At 48.1% G+C, this 15002-nt stretch overlaps 1 non-coding gene across 1 annotated transcript; it reads right to left on the bottom strand.

Moving 5' to 3' along the window:
• Positions 1-13194: 13194 nt before the first annotated feature.
• Positions 13195-13267, bottom strand: TRNAG-CCC (transfer RNA glycine (anticodon CCC)). The gene has a single exon. It is a non-coding gene; the product is annotated as a tRNA-Gly (tRNA).
• Positions 13268-15002: the final 1735 nt, after the last annotated feature.

Here is a 15002-nt window from a genome sequence, read left to right as displayed (position 1 = left end):
ATTTCTTCTAAGTCCTTATTAAATCTTTCTTCCATCTTCTCAATCCTTTTCTCCAGGTTATTTATCTGTAACTCCATTTTGCTTTCAAGATTTTGAATCATTTTCACCATCAAAATTTGAAATTTTTTATCAGGTAAATTCCCTATATCTTCTTCTTTTGTTTGTGTTGGTGGGCAATTATCTTGTTCCTTTACCTGCTGGGTATTTCTCTGCCTCTTCATCTTGCTTATATTGCTTTGCTTGGGGTGGCCTTTCCCTCTTCTTGCAGTTTGTGGAGTTCTCTTTATTATGTAGTTTCTTCGCTGTGTGTGGGGTTGGACGGGTGACTTGTCCAGGTTCCCTGGTTAGGGAAGCATGTGTCGGTGTTCTGGTGGGTGGAGCTGGATTTCTTCTCTCTCCTTTAGAAGACAATGGGCTGCTTTTCTGGGAGCCTGATGTCCTCTGCCAGTATTCAGAAGTTGTTTTGTGGACTTTACTCCGCGTTCAAATGTTCTTTCGATGAATTTGTGGGGGAGAAAGTGGTCTCGCCGTCTTATCCCTCCGTCATCTTGTTCCTTCCTCCCCAGAACACTGGATTCCCATATTCCACCTGGTCGTGGAGCATCTCTTCCCAGCTGCTCCAGCAAGGCGCAGCCGCTATACCTTACCTTGGACGAGGGGTATCTCCTCAAGGCCGCCCCTCCTGCTTTGAATGTGGATCAGCTCCTCTCGGCCCTCCGGAGCCCAAGCAGCCACCGCCTCCTGGATGTGGCACAGCTCCTCTCGGCTACCGCCCCAACCCTGGGCGGGGGGCAGCTCATCTCAGCCACGATTCTGCACGTGGTCGGTTGCGCCAGGCGTCTCTCGCGTCTGCGCCGCCGGAGCCGGGCGTCTCTCGCGTCTGCGCCTGCGCCGCCGGAGCCGGGCGTCTCTCGCGTCTGCGCCTGCGCCGCCGGAGCCCCATGTCCAGTTCTAACTGTTGCTTCCTGACCTGCATACAGGTTTCTCAAGAGGCAGGTCAGGTGGTCTGGGATTCCCATCTCTTTCAGAATGTTCCACAGTTTCTTGTGATCGACACAGTCAAAGGCTTTGGCATAGTCAATGAAGCAGAAATAGATGTTTTTCTGAAACTCTCTTGCTTTCTCCATGATCCAGCGGATGTTGGCAATTTGATCTCTGGTGCCTCTGCCTTTTCTAAAACCTGCTTGAACATCTGGGAGTTCATGGTTTACATCCTGCTGAAGCCTGGCTTGGAGAATTTTGAGCATGACTTTACCAGCATATGCTGCTGCTGCTGCTGCTAAGTCACCTCAGTCGCGTCCGACTCTGTGTGACCCCATAGACGGAAGCCCACCAGGCTCCCCCATCCCTAGGATTCTCCGATGAGTGCAATTGTGCGGTAGTTTGAGCATTCTTTGACATTGCCTTTCTTTGGGACTGGAATGAAGACTGACCTCTTCCAGTCCTGTGGCCACTGCTGAGTTTTCCAAATCTGCTGTCATATTGAGTGCAGCACTTTCACAGCATCATCTTTCAAGACTTGAAATAGCTCAACTGGAATTCCATCACCTCCACTAGCTTTGTTAGTAGTGATGCTTTCTAAGGCCCACTTGACTTCACATTCCAAGATGTCTGGCTCTAGGTCAGTGATCACGTTATTGTATATGGGTCAGGCAGTGCTTAAATCAAACCAGAAATAGCATCAATAGCCAACCTATCATTTATGAACCTTTCCACATACTGACTCACTGAATCCTCATAACCGTACGTGGTAGGTTTTCTCATAAACCTGATTTTACAAATGGAGAAACTGAGCCAAGGACAGGTTGAGTCGCTTGTTAGAGGTCCTATTGGTGTTAAGAAGCAGGATTTGAACCCAACCAGTGTAGCTCCAGAGCTTAGGTGCTGAAGTACCGCACTCCCATAGGATTCAGCAGAAATGGAATTCAGTGGTGGGCAAGGTGAGATGCATGGAAAAAAGTATACTCTCCTCATCTGGCCTGGTCTGAGCTTTGGGAGGCATGGTTGTGGTGGGCAGCTGGCTCAAGAATGAGATCAGGCCAGAGCTGAGTATCTTAAGTTCTATGGTCTTACAGACTGAAGCCAAGAACCACAGAAGCAGCTCAGATACATGTTACTGAGTAAGTTGCCTCTGGTTTTGCCAGTCTGTATTGCCCCAGCTTCATGGATGATATTTGGGGGATGGAGATAAGTTTTTCTCCTGGTCCTGTACCTGCTCTCAGGCACTTCATGGGTAAGAGGATTCTAGTTCCCGGGAAGGAGGAAAAGAGCCCTGGCTTTAAAGCTATACCAGCTTGGCTGGGCTTGAAATCCAGCTCTAAACTGTAGTAACTGTGTGACTTTGGCAATGTTATTTAAGCTCTCTGAGCCTCATCTCTAAAACAGGGATAGTACTATGTACCTCATAGTGTTATTTTTTAAATGGAAGCGTAGTTGATTAACTATTCATAGCATTATTATGAAGATTAAATGAGATGATGAATGCACACTATATAGTGCCTGGGGCATGGCAGGTGCTCAGTGCAAGTACCGCCCCCCCCCACTTGCTTTCTTCTCCCTCTTTCCTGGAAAAATATGGTTCTTTGTGGTTAAAAAAAAAAAAAGGCAAGAAAAGGGCAGTGCAGCTGCAGGGCCTGAGGTCCTCCTCAAATGCCTATGGCAGAACTTCCCTGGTGGGCCAAGGTTAAGAATCTTCCAATGGAGGGGACTCAGGTTCAATCCCTGGTCAGGGGACTAAGATTCCATGTGCGGCGGGGCCACTAAGCCCACGGGCCACAACTAATGAGCTTGGAAACTACAACTAGCGCAAAGCCCTCCTGCTGGAACTAGAGAAGCCTGATCCTGCTCGCCACAACTAAGACCCAACACAGCCAAATACATACATACATGCATACATAAATGAATAATTTTTTGAAAGATGCCTATGGCAAAGGAGAAAATGATTTCTGCTCCTAGTTGTGCTTGGGGAGGACCAGAGTCCAAAGAGAAACCCGCTGGCCCTGCCTGGCTGCCTTTCTGTGGTCACAACCACCGTGGCATGGATTCTGCCCCAAGGCCTGACACCAGAGACTACACACAGTCAGAATGGCGCTGAGGTGGGCCTGAAGAACAGCTGGGACCCCGGGCACCTTCAAGAGGGCTGAGACCAGAAGAGGACAGAATGGTGACCCCCACCTGGCAGGATGGCCAGCCTGTTCCCTGGGCACCAGTCAGCAGTGGGGTCCTGGGCTCAACCCACTCCCTACCTTCTCTTTCCTTCCCTGGAAAACAACAAATCAGTGACGTTATCCCCTAAGATGTTCAGTTTGCACTCTGAGCCGCCAGGGAATAAAAAGGCTGCATAGAGAAGGCAGATGGAATGCACTCATTCACTCATTCATTCACTCCTTCCACTAACATTTATGAAGCACCTCTTTCCTCCATATGTGTCTCGGGCCATAAGGCTACTTACAGAAGCCTCACTTCACAAACAGCACATTTATTAGCAGCGTGGCCTTCGCCAAGTCACCTAAGTTCTCTGGATATCAGTCTTTTTTCAGCTGTGTGATGGGTAAGGAGACACCTGCCTGGTATACAGCAGGTACTCAATAAATACTGTCTCTCTTTCTCCCTCCACCCCCCTCTTCCTTCCCAAATGTCTGCTGAGGGAGGGGGCACCCAAGGCTGTCAGCACTCATTTACATGTGATTTTGTATAAATCTGGGCTGTCTTTTAGCTGGGGCGGTGGAATTGCTGCCAGAGGCCCACTTTGTCTTTACTTCCTCTGCTAACCATGTCTGTTTCAGCAACTTTTTTTAAAAAAAATTATTTTTTTGGCTGCTTCGGGTCCCAGCTGCGGCACTTGGGCTCCTTTGTGGTGGCACATGGACTCTCTAGTGCGTCAGCTTACTTGCTTCCTGGCACGTGGGATCTTAGTTCCCAAACCAGGGATCAAACCTGCATCTTCTGTATCGCAAGGCTTTTCTTAACTGCTGGACCACCAGGGAAGTCCCTGTTTCAATTGTTTATTGATGCAAAATGAATCATCTCCCAAAGCAGTGGCTTAAAACAACAGTCATTTTCTTATTATGTCTCATGGTTCTATAGATGAACTAGATTTGGAAAGGTGGTTCTCACTCAGGTTCCCTTGGACAACTGCAGTTAAATAGTAGCAGGATCGGGAGTCATTTCAAAGGCTTTCTCACTCTCATGACTGGCATTGATCCTGGCTGTTGGCTAGGATCTTGGGGGGCTGTCACTCAGGCACCTACAATGTTGCCTCTCCCTGTGGTCTGGGCTTCCTCACAGCACCGGCAGCTGGGTTCCAAGAGAAACAGGGGGAAGCAACAGTGTTACTTCTGCCATAGTCACAAGTCTGTCTAGATTCCAGGGGAGGAAATAGAGACCCTGTCTCTCAGTAGGAGAATGATCAGCTGTCAAGCTGTAAGAACATGTGGGGTGGGAGATCTTGTGGCAGTAATCTTGCAGATACAGTCTGCAGCACTGCCCAGCCAGGAAGGGTGTTCAGAAGGAAGGCTTGTGGCTGGGCTCTGGGGGGTGAAGTTGCTGGTGCACCGAGAAGCACAGGTCCCTTAAGAAGAGGTTTTGAGTATAAGATCAGCGGGGGTGGGAGGGTGGCGGCGGTGGGTTTAGTTACTACCGAGGTAATTCTTGAAACTCTGGGATTCCAGAATTGGATCAGATTTTCCCACAGGGCAGTGGAGCAGAAAAGGAGGAAAGGAGGAACAACAGAGCCTGACATTAGGTTTAGGAAAAAGCATCTCATGTTTTCCCGTCGATGGCCTGGTCTTCCTCCAGGGGACACTACTTAAGCTACTTGAGGAAGGCCCTGGAGACTCGTCTGATGCACAGCTACACTGGGGTCAGAGTTCGGTGGGCACTGACTCTGGCCCCAGATAAGGTGGCGTCAGCCTTCTCCTAGCTGCTCCTCAGCATCGGGAGGTATTAGGTTGGTCTCCTCTCTGATAGGCCTGGGACAAGCCTCCCACCTGCATCCAGAAATAACCACACAAGTTCACACCATTCCACCTGCTTCTAAAGACTAAATAAATATGAGAGTGAGTTTGGAATTACTCTTTAAAAAAATGATTTTCCAGGCAGAAATAGAAATGCAGTCTATGGAAATATACATGATCACTATCCGTGGAGAGTAGAAGGAGCTCTCCCTGTTCCACCTCCCTGTGAATGAAGCAGAGATGGATCAACTGAAATCAAATGTGTAAATTATACATGGATGGGAACAGGCCGCAGCATAAGGTGTCTGGTGGGGTGCTGATGGAAATGAGAAGGAGGCTTGAAAGATCAATTCTACTTTTGACTCAGCTCCAGTTCTGCTGATGTCCCTGGGCCTGCCTGGCAGAAATACCCTGACTTATCAAATTAGAAAATCCCCTCAGTCCCAAGTCTTTGGAACATGCGCCTTCAAAGTAATCGCTAATGTTTTGGATGATGTTTCTGTGCATCACCGGGAATAATAAAAAGGCAGTAAAAGTTTGAAGGCCATATTTTTGTTGCCTGATGGCTGATGTAAATCAAACCCACCTCTTCAAAGCCATAGACAGGAAGTTTTATGGTGTGGCTGTAGCCTGCCAAGGAAAGAGGGGATGCTGACTTCTGGGGACAAGTGTTATTTGCAATCCAGCCATCGCTGGGTGACCCTCAGCCTGTCAACCCTCAGTTGACCACTCTGGGCTTTTTGCTCTTCCATCTGTCTATCTCTTCCTTAATTCACTTATGTATTCAGTTAACTTCATGAGCTCATAGTATGTGCCAGACACTGGGCTATATGCACACATTTGGTGCTTAAGAAATAGAATCGACACAAAGATGAATATAGCAAATGCCTGTCTTCAAGAAGTTCCATGTCATAGAAACATAAACAGATACGTTGCAAAATCAGCTTGTTAGTATTAAACCAAAGTGCTTTGACTAGAGGGTTTGAAGATGGATAGGTCTGTAAAGGAGCAGAGATTGTCTTGCCTGACAAAGAGGATTATTCCCTACTAATGATCATCTGGCCAGAGTTTCACAAGGCGTCCTCAGAGAGTCTTTAAGATGACCTCTGCTGAGAAAGTAGAAGAGGGAAGAAGCTGAGATTGTGGCAGGAGCTATTTGGGTGAAGTAAACCAGAACTTGACCGTGTGTTTTATAGGTGGACAACGGAGATGGCCACGGCTGACACGGTTCCATGAGGTCACTGAGCTTCTCTGTATCTCCAGGGCCTTGCATGGGGCCTGGCTCAAAGAAAGGGCCATTTTTCTTTAACAAATGAATAAACAAATGATCTGTTACCTGATGTTATTTCAGGATAGAGCAGATCCTGGCCTGCTTGTTCAAGGAAGCGAGACACTTACCGGGCAGGAGAGCGATGTCTGTCGCCCTTCTCTGCTTTTGATGTTGTTATTTTATACCCATTTGAATGGATGGCTCATGCCCTGTTTTTTTATTGTTAGAGTGTAACTGCTTTACCTTGTTGTGTTAGTTTCTGCCTTACAGCACGGTGAATCAGCTGTAAGTATACATATATTCCCTCCTTCCTTAGCTTCCCTCCCACCTTCCCCCCTACCTCCCACCCCTCTAGGTCATCACAGAGCACCAAGCTGAGCAACCTGGGCTATTCAGCAGCTCCTCACTAGCCATCTGTCTTACACATGGCAGTGTATATGGCGTTGCTACTCCCTCAATTTGTCCCATCCTCTCCTTCCCCACCTGTGTCTACAAATCCATTCTCTACATCTGTGTCTCTATTTACCATTTTTCTAGATTTCATATTTATGTGTCAATATACGATATTTGTTTTTCTCTTTCTGACTTCACTCTGTATGGCAGACTCCAGGTCCATCCACATCGCTACAAATGACACCCATCACTCCCTTTTTAAAATGATGCTATTCTGGATATATTCTGGATATAAAAATATACAGCAAAGCATGTATATCTTAACTGAACAGCTCAGTGAATTTTTACATATATCCACACCATTAAACCACCCACAGATCAAGATAGAGAATATTTCCTGTTCCCTGCAAGGCTCCTCCACGCCCTGCAGAGGAAATTGCTTCTCTGACATCTTTGCTAATTCTTTCTGTAGATTCTACCTCCATATTCCCACCCGTCATGAGAATTAAAAAAAAAAAAATTGAAAGGTAAATCCATCTTCAATCTAGGGAAAAAATTAACAAGTTGATGTTTCCTTCCTGACATTAGAAAATCAGTAAATGTCAGCTCAGGCAGGGGGTTGGTGTCTGGAGGTCAAGAGCTCCTCACCTTTTCCGGAAGTAGAATTCCTTCTCAACATCTGTTTATTCCACAGATCCCAAATAAGAAGAAAGGTTGCCTTTTTAGTGTCTTTTTGATTAAGAAAATAACAACTGGGGGTTTCCGGGGCCTGAAAGAGAAGGAAGAGTGGGAACTTAGTGTTTCATGGCTAGAGTTTATTTTGGGATGATGAAAAAGTTCTGGAGATGGACAGTGGTGTTGGTTGTACAGCAGTATGAATGTACTCACTGCCACTGAATTGTATAGTTATAAATGGCTAAGATGCTATATGTTGTAAATATTATAACATATTATAAAATACGTTTGTGTATTTTACCACAATAAAAAAATTAAAAAGATAAAGTATCATTAAAAAAATTTTTTTTTTCCAAGCCATGAAGCATGTGGGATCCTAGTTCCCCGACCAGGGATTGAACCTGTGCCCCCTGCTATGGAAGTGTGGAGTCTTAACCACTGGACTGCCAGGGAACTCCCATAAAGTATCATTAAATATAGAAAATAATGAACCAAATTCCCATGAATTCAGTAACTGTTTTAAAACACATTTTTATTTTATAAATAACCACTGAGTCTATGTTCATTTGAAAAACAATAGTACATGTGAGCATGAGAACTATTCTGTCCCCCAACAGACAGTGCAAAACCTGCAAGACCCCTGCCTCCTCCCAGTGGCTGAGACCCAGGGATTGAGATTAATTGATCACTCCAGAAACCCCTCAGTTGAAGACACCGTGGCTCAGAGAGGGAAGTAACTTGTCCAGGGTCACACAGCCCTCTGGGAGCAGAGCCAAGACCTCTGGGCTCAGGTCCCTCTTGCAGCTTTCTGATCTCTGCACCACCTCTGCTGGGCACCAGATGAAGACCACGTGTGCTCTTCAGAGCCTCCGCCTTCCCCTTCCTGCAGATACTTAATTGGAAGCAATTCCCAGCTTGGCGACGCCTCTCTCACCAGTCCCATCAAGGCAGGAAGTGGGATGCACAGCCAAGAGAACAGGGCCTCTTGATTCCTTTGTAATTTGACCCTGAAGCTCCGCACGGGGATTGGGGGGGTAGGGGCTGGTACAGGCTCATTGTTATCATCCAGGCTGTATGATGGCTCCTGGGAACGCGGACCCATGCCCCTGGAGTCCCAATATTCAAAGCCGGGGGCCGGGAGTCTGGTTTCAGAATAGAGGTCCTATCAGGAGGCGAGAGTGGGTGCCTTGGCTATTTCCGTGAGAGCTGACACTAAGGGATTCTTCTCTCGCACAAGCTGTGCAGAGCATTTTGTATTGTGGGCTGTCCGGCCCCCGCCTTTCCCTTCCCCAGGCTTGCCTTTCCCTTCCCCAGGCTCACTGGCTGCTGCTGCTGCTCCCCAACCCCCTCCCCAACATGGCACACGGCTAACAACATCCAATTAATTCAGGATAATTTGGTTCATTACAAGCCCTTAGACTGGTAACAGTGTTTTCTCTGAGTGCAGCTTTCCTGGAGTTTCTCAAAGAGGCCACAAGGCTCTGAGGCTGGGAGAGGGGAGAGAGGGCAGAGTCTTGCTTTATCTGCCGGGGTGGATACCAGGGAGCTGGTGGGTGCCTGAGACCGACTGGGCTGGGCTGGGCTGGGCTTACACTAGCAAAACACATCCTTACCCGTGCCCCCACAGCCCTGGTTAAAAATATGATTGGAAATGGGGACGTGGCAAGACACCCCAGCAGGAACATCAGGCCACCCTCGGGGCCTGCCAATAGGCGCCATCCTTACAGGGCTAGAGATGTCAGTTCTGTGCTGAGTGGGCCCAACTTGATGACCGTGGGAGTTCCCGCAGGGGCTTGTGGGAAAGGAGGCCCTGGCTGTGGCCAAGACCCAGCAAAGCTAAGCAGGCAGCTGGCAGGGTCTTTTTTAGGGGAACAATCTTTTTTTTTTATTTTTAAATTAGTTTACTTATTTTGCTGCACTGGCTCTGAGTTGCGGCACACATGATTCTTTAGTTGTGGCATGTGAACTCAGTTGCAGCAAGTGGGATCTTAGTTCCCTGACCAGGGATCCAACCCCGGGCCCCCTGCATTGGTAATGCGGAGTCTTAGCCCCTAGAACCACAAGGGAAATCCCATTTTAGGGGCCTGATCTCCGGTGGGGAGGAAATGCTTAAGAGAACTAGGATCTGCCCAGACAGGGAGGGACTGTGGAAGAGAGTGGGTCCTGGGAGCAGGCTGGGGCAAAAGACCAGGTGGGGTTTCTGGATCGGGCAGGTCAGGACTGGACCTATATCCGTACCTTCTTTACCCAGCATGTGTCTGTGGCCTCCTTGATCTTTATAGTCTTTGATTAAGGGCAAGAGAATGATACCTCATTCATTGGCTTGTGAGAATGAAAGAGGGTGATGGGAGGCCTTTCTTTGATGAAAGAGGGTGATTGTAACCCAGGCCGCCAGGCTGCCTGGGTTACAATCCTGACACCACCTCTGTGTGGCCTTGGATAAGTCACTGCCCCACTCTGAGCCTCGGTGTCCTCATCTGTGAAAGGTGAGAACAATAAGATCTGCTCAGAGGCGTGTTGTGAGGATGAAATGAGCACTTTGAAGAGTCCTGGTGCACAATACATGTGAGCTTTCATTACCTTTTTTTTAAAGGGTTGTTTTTTTTTTTTTTGATGAGGACCATGTTTAAGAAGTATTGAATTTGTTACAATATTGTTTCTGTTTTTTTATGTTTTGGTTTTTTGGCCACACTGGCCCTCCAGGATGTTCCACTGTTATTACTTTTATTGATGATGTGTGTAGAGGACCCAGCACTCTGCCTGGAAGGAACATCCTGAAGAATCTGAAACTGTCCGATCCTCCTTCCTGATGACTTAAATTCCTCGTTTTTGAGTAGATCTCCTACCTATCTCAGAGGATGTCTGTAAGGCTCCTCCAGAAAACCTGTACCAAGCACTCTCCTCCCACCCCAGGAGGAAGTGATCTTCCCAGACACCCCCAGCAAGGATGCAGACTTCGATCCCAGCCCTGGTACATGTGGGTGTTGGTGGTTATTCTCCTCTAGAGAGCAGGGAGTGTAAGGACTGGGGCATCCCAGGGCCCCCCACCTAGCAACCTGATGTGTGAGAGGCACTCAGGGGGGTGCTTTTGGGGTGAGCTGGTGTGGGCTCAAGGGTCCTGTTAGCCGGATCACGGGGAGGGCACATGGAAGAATGAATGAGAAGCTACCTGTGTCGGTGAGTAGCTGCCTTGTATGTGGGAGCACCAGTGCTGATGCCCATCCAGGCCCCGAGACTGCCTCTTTCCTAGACACTGGATTCTCTTGAAACCCTGGGGACACAGCGGAGGAAAGAGCAGGACTGGAACACAAGGGGAAATGGGGCAACTACACTCCCATCCCTGCTCATCCCCCAACCCTCCACCTGACCCCCCACCCTTTGGGTAATCACCAAGTCTGCAACGTTAAAATCTCCCTGGGAGCTGTTACAAATCCAGAATGCCCAGGCCTCACCCAAGACCAATTAAATCAGAAATCCCTGGCGGAGGAACCCAGGCGTGCGTATTTTCTCGCGAAGTCCTCAGGTGATTCCAGTGTGCTGCCAGGGTTAAAAATATCAGATTGTCTTGGGAGAGACACTGTTTTAGAGCCTCAGGGATCGCAGGATTGGGTGATGTGTCTTAGCAGCTGCATTGACTCAGGTTTCCAGCCTCACTGTCTTAGAGGGGAGATGAAGAGACTCACTGATGCTCACTGGGCATTCGCTTTGCACAGAGTCCCTGTCTGGATCCCAAGGGAATACGCCAGTAACTCACAGCAAAAATCATAATAACAACATTTATTAAGTGCCTATTGTGTGCCAGGCACTTAATAATATTGACTAATCCTCACCAAAATTCACACAATTTTTATCCCCATTTTAGAGATGAAGGCTGTATGGATGCTGTCAACACACTGTTCAATTTCACCTTCATACAACCAAGGTTGTTTATTATAAACATCTGTGAGTTTGGTTTAGGAGATTTGTTTGTTTTTTCTGCTCAAGAGACCTGAGCATTCTCTTTTTTTGTGGCCAAGGGAGCATTGTCAAGCAAAGATGGATGAAGTTTTGGTGGATAAACACCCCCGTTTTTTCATCTCTTAGAGGGTGTTTTATACCAGTAACTCAAACTTTGCTGCATGTTAGATCATCTAGGGAATATAAAAAATTTTTGATGCCTAGGCCTCATCCCAGACCAATTAAATTCATGTCTCTGTTGGAGGATTCAGGCACCTGTATTTTTGAAAGCTCCCAGGTGATTGCAATGTTCAGCCAAGTGGTGAACCTACAATCTACATGTCTCCCAGAGTTTTCCATCAGTTCTGAAGTCCAGTGCCCAGTGTTGTGACTTGCTTGATAATAATGTGCCCTGCTTGCAGTGCCTTCCTTTTCCCTGTCTCACATCCCCATTTATCTCCTGAAACATCCTGGCGTTGTCTCCCAATACACTTCTTTTTTTAAAAATTTTGATTTATTTATTTTGATTTTGCCTGCACTGGGTCTTCATTGTGGCATGCAAGCTGTTGTTGCAATCCACTGGCTTTTCTTGTTGCGGAGCACGGGCTCTGGAGTGCACGAGCTCAGTAGTCCTATGGGCTAAGTAGTCATGGGCGAAAAAAGCAGCACATGGGCTTAGTTGCCCCAAGGCATGTGGGATCTTAGTTCCCTGACCAGGGACTGAACCCACATCCGCTGTATTGGCAGACGGATTCTTAACCACTGGACCACCAGGGAAGTCCCCCAATATGCTTCTTATATTGAATCCTGGTTTTAGGATCTGCTCCTGTGGCACTCGAAGCTGAGATCTGACATGGCTAAGTGTGTTACCAAAAGCTTCACAGCAGGGGCAACATTTAAATTCCCACTCTCCACAGGCTTTGTGGTATGAGGGAAGAGACAGGTATTTAGAAAACTATAAGAAAAAAGACATGAAAGATCAAATAGATCTTCAAACAAGGGCCAAAGGAACATTAAAAAAAAAAAAAATCCAAACCAGCAATTAAACGTTACTGGGAGTTTGGAGAGGCTCCCGGGAGTTGAATCATTTATGTTAGGCAAATAAGAGGGGTTTCTCTAAGTGGAATGTGGGCAAGGCCATTGCCAGTGTTGGGCCAAGACGAACAGAGGCTCGGGGCAGATTTGGATGGTAAGTGGGCAGCAGGCATGTGGTGTGAGCTAGGGCTGGAGGAGGCAGGTGGTGGGCTTAGGCAGTCCCTGAAGAGCAGGAAGATCCTCTCGTCTCCCAGTCCCCAGGATCTTTCTTTAGCCTCCCACACCGGACCTCCTTCTAAGGCATGGCTGGGCAAGAGTCTTCTCTCTGTTATCTTTTATAAGTCTGTGAGGACAAGGGGCCAAATGAATGCATACTGGGGGACATGAGTTGGGAGGGGAGAAAGAGGTTCAGGGATGTGAAGTCCTGATGGTGAACCTGATGAAGGGCACTCATGCCATGGGCACAACGTGCCAGGGACCATGTCAAGTCCTGACGGTGACTGATGAAAAGCACATGTTCCCATGGACACAAAGCACCAGGGGTCTAGGGTCCATCTGATCTCACCTTGTTCTCTCCTCTCCCCACCCACCTCTCTGCCCCTTACAGCACTAGCCTTCTTGTGGTCCAAAAGGTCGAGTCTGCTCCTGCTGCAGGGCCTTTGCTTCTGCTGTTCCCTCTGCCTCGAGAGCTCTTTCTTCAGATCTCGAGTCATCTCTTTTCCTCATCACTCAGAATTCAGCTCAAACCACGCTTCCTTGGAGAGGAAGTCCTTCTGGAGTATCATCTCGCGTCTTTTCTCCCTCCCCACAAGTCTCTCTCGTATCCCTTCACTTTTTACCATTTATTTTATTTATCTTTTGTTTGACTGCGTTGGGTCTTAGTTGCAGCATGTGGGGTCTTTGATCTTCATTGTGGCATGTGGGATCTAGTTCCCTGACCAGGGATCAAACCTGGGCCCCCTGCATTGGGAATGCAGAGTCTTAGCCACTGGACCACCAGGGAAGCCTCTCACATCACCTCATGTTATTTCCTTTACCTCACATATCTCATCTGAAATTCATTTTCCATCTCTTTCTGTTTCCTCCCTTGTCTTGTCAGTCTCCCCCTTGAAGCTGCATGAGAGCAGGTAGGACCTTCTCTGTCACGTGTGTCTGTCCCCTCAGCTCCTAGAACAGTGACTGATTGAGCTGGGCGGGCCCAGAGGCCCATGCAGCAGAGCCGGGGGACAGGAGGGGGCCTGGGTGAATTCTGGGGGGTGGGAATTCTGGTGAGCTCTTTTTGCTCTTCTCCTCGGCTTTGTGAGGATGAGCAGTGCTGAAGCGGCCAGGCTGGTGTGAGTAAGCAGCTCGTAACGGTGACCAATTGATACCGAGAGAGAGAAGAGCTAAATCAGGTTAAGACCCAGCTCTCCTGGGTGAGTGTCAGGCCATAAATGGCTTCCCAGCAACTCAAGGGCAAGGGCACAGCTCCACCCCACTCCCAGCCCAGACTGCCTGCAGGGGCCCCTTTCCGAACTCCAAGAGACTGACATAGCCCACAGGTGGTGGTTTCTCTGGGCCATTGCTTTTCTTCTGCTCCCTCTCATTGCACACAGAAGAGCGCCCTTTCCTCCTGCATTTTATTTCTGCGTCCAAGGTCTGAGGTGGTCACGCTCATGCTGACATTTAAAGACCCAGCCTGGAAATCAATCAGCGTGGTCTGTCCTTCAGGGCCCCGGGGAATCTGTGTGGCTGAGCCAGGTCTCATCTGGCTCGTGCCCCATTGATTTGTAATGGTATCTGTGGGCTGCTGAAATGACGTGTGGAACCTGCTTTGAGAAAAACAGGAGGCAGAGTAGATGAGCGGTCAGGAGCCTCAGAAGCCAGAACCCCCTTAAATGAATGTCAGCTGGCTGTGTGACCCGGGCCACTTGCTTCACCTCTCTGAGTCTCAGTAAAAGGAGTTGACTGGAGTATCCGCAATGAGCTCATGAACTTAAAACATGGGGAATGCCACCTGCTCATAGTGCTTTGCAAATGCTAATTATTGTCTTTGGACTGGGGGTAGAAACCATACCCACCTCCCAAGATTGTTATGAAGATAAAATGAAACAATTCACGTGTATTAGCCCTCCCACACTGTATTAGCCTCTCACCCTGGATCTCGTTCTAAGACATGATTGGGCATATGCCATAATACATGTATGATGAAATAATTCACTTGGCACGTTGTAAAAACTCAATAGATGTTAGTTTTGCCCTCACAACTTAAAGGAATACAGTCTGCTGAATATAAATCAAGGATAAGGTCCTCTGAAACAATGACAGTCATTAGAAGTAAAGAGGGTTTGATTTAGGAATTTAAATCCTCCCTAACTTTTTAGGAAGATGACTCTTGAACACAGCAAGGTTGCCATGATGCTGACCGAGATCCAGGCAGGGGGAAGCCGCTTTGCCTCAAGGAGCCGGTCCAGGCCATCAGGGCTGGGAGGCCATCAGGGCTGGGGGTGGCGTAGGGGTTGTGGGTCCCCATGTGACTATCCGAGCCTGATTAGTGAACCGTGGGAGGTAGAAATCCACCCCTCCCATCAAGTAACTCTGGGCTCCCAGTTTCAGATACAATGTCCTTTTTATATCTGCCCTGTGTCTGGGCCAGGATCTGATCATATGCCTGTTTGGATTAAGGGCAAAGGGGACAGAGGGCAGGGAGGGAGGATTAACAATTACCCAAGACCTATAAACATGACCAGAGACAGCCC

Source organism: Moschus berezovskii, chromosome 20, assembly GCF_049115385.1.
Source record: "Moschus berezovskii isolate FMDL1 chromosome 20, NW_MosBer_1.0, whole genome shotgun sequence".
In the NCBI taxonomy this organism is placed as follows: Eukaryota; Metazoa; Chordata; class Mammalia; order Artiodactyla; family Moschidae; genus Moschus; species Moschus berezovskii.
The sequence above is the reverse complement of the archived record's forward strand: the minus strand, read 5'-3'. Positions and strand labels throughout refer to the sequence as shown.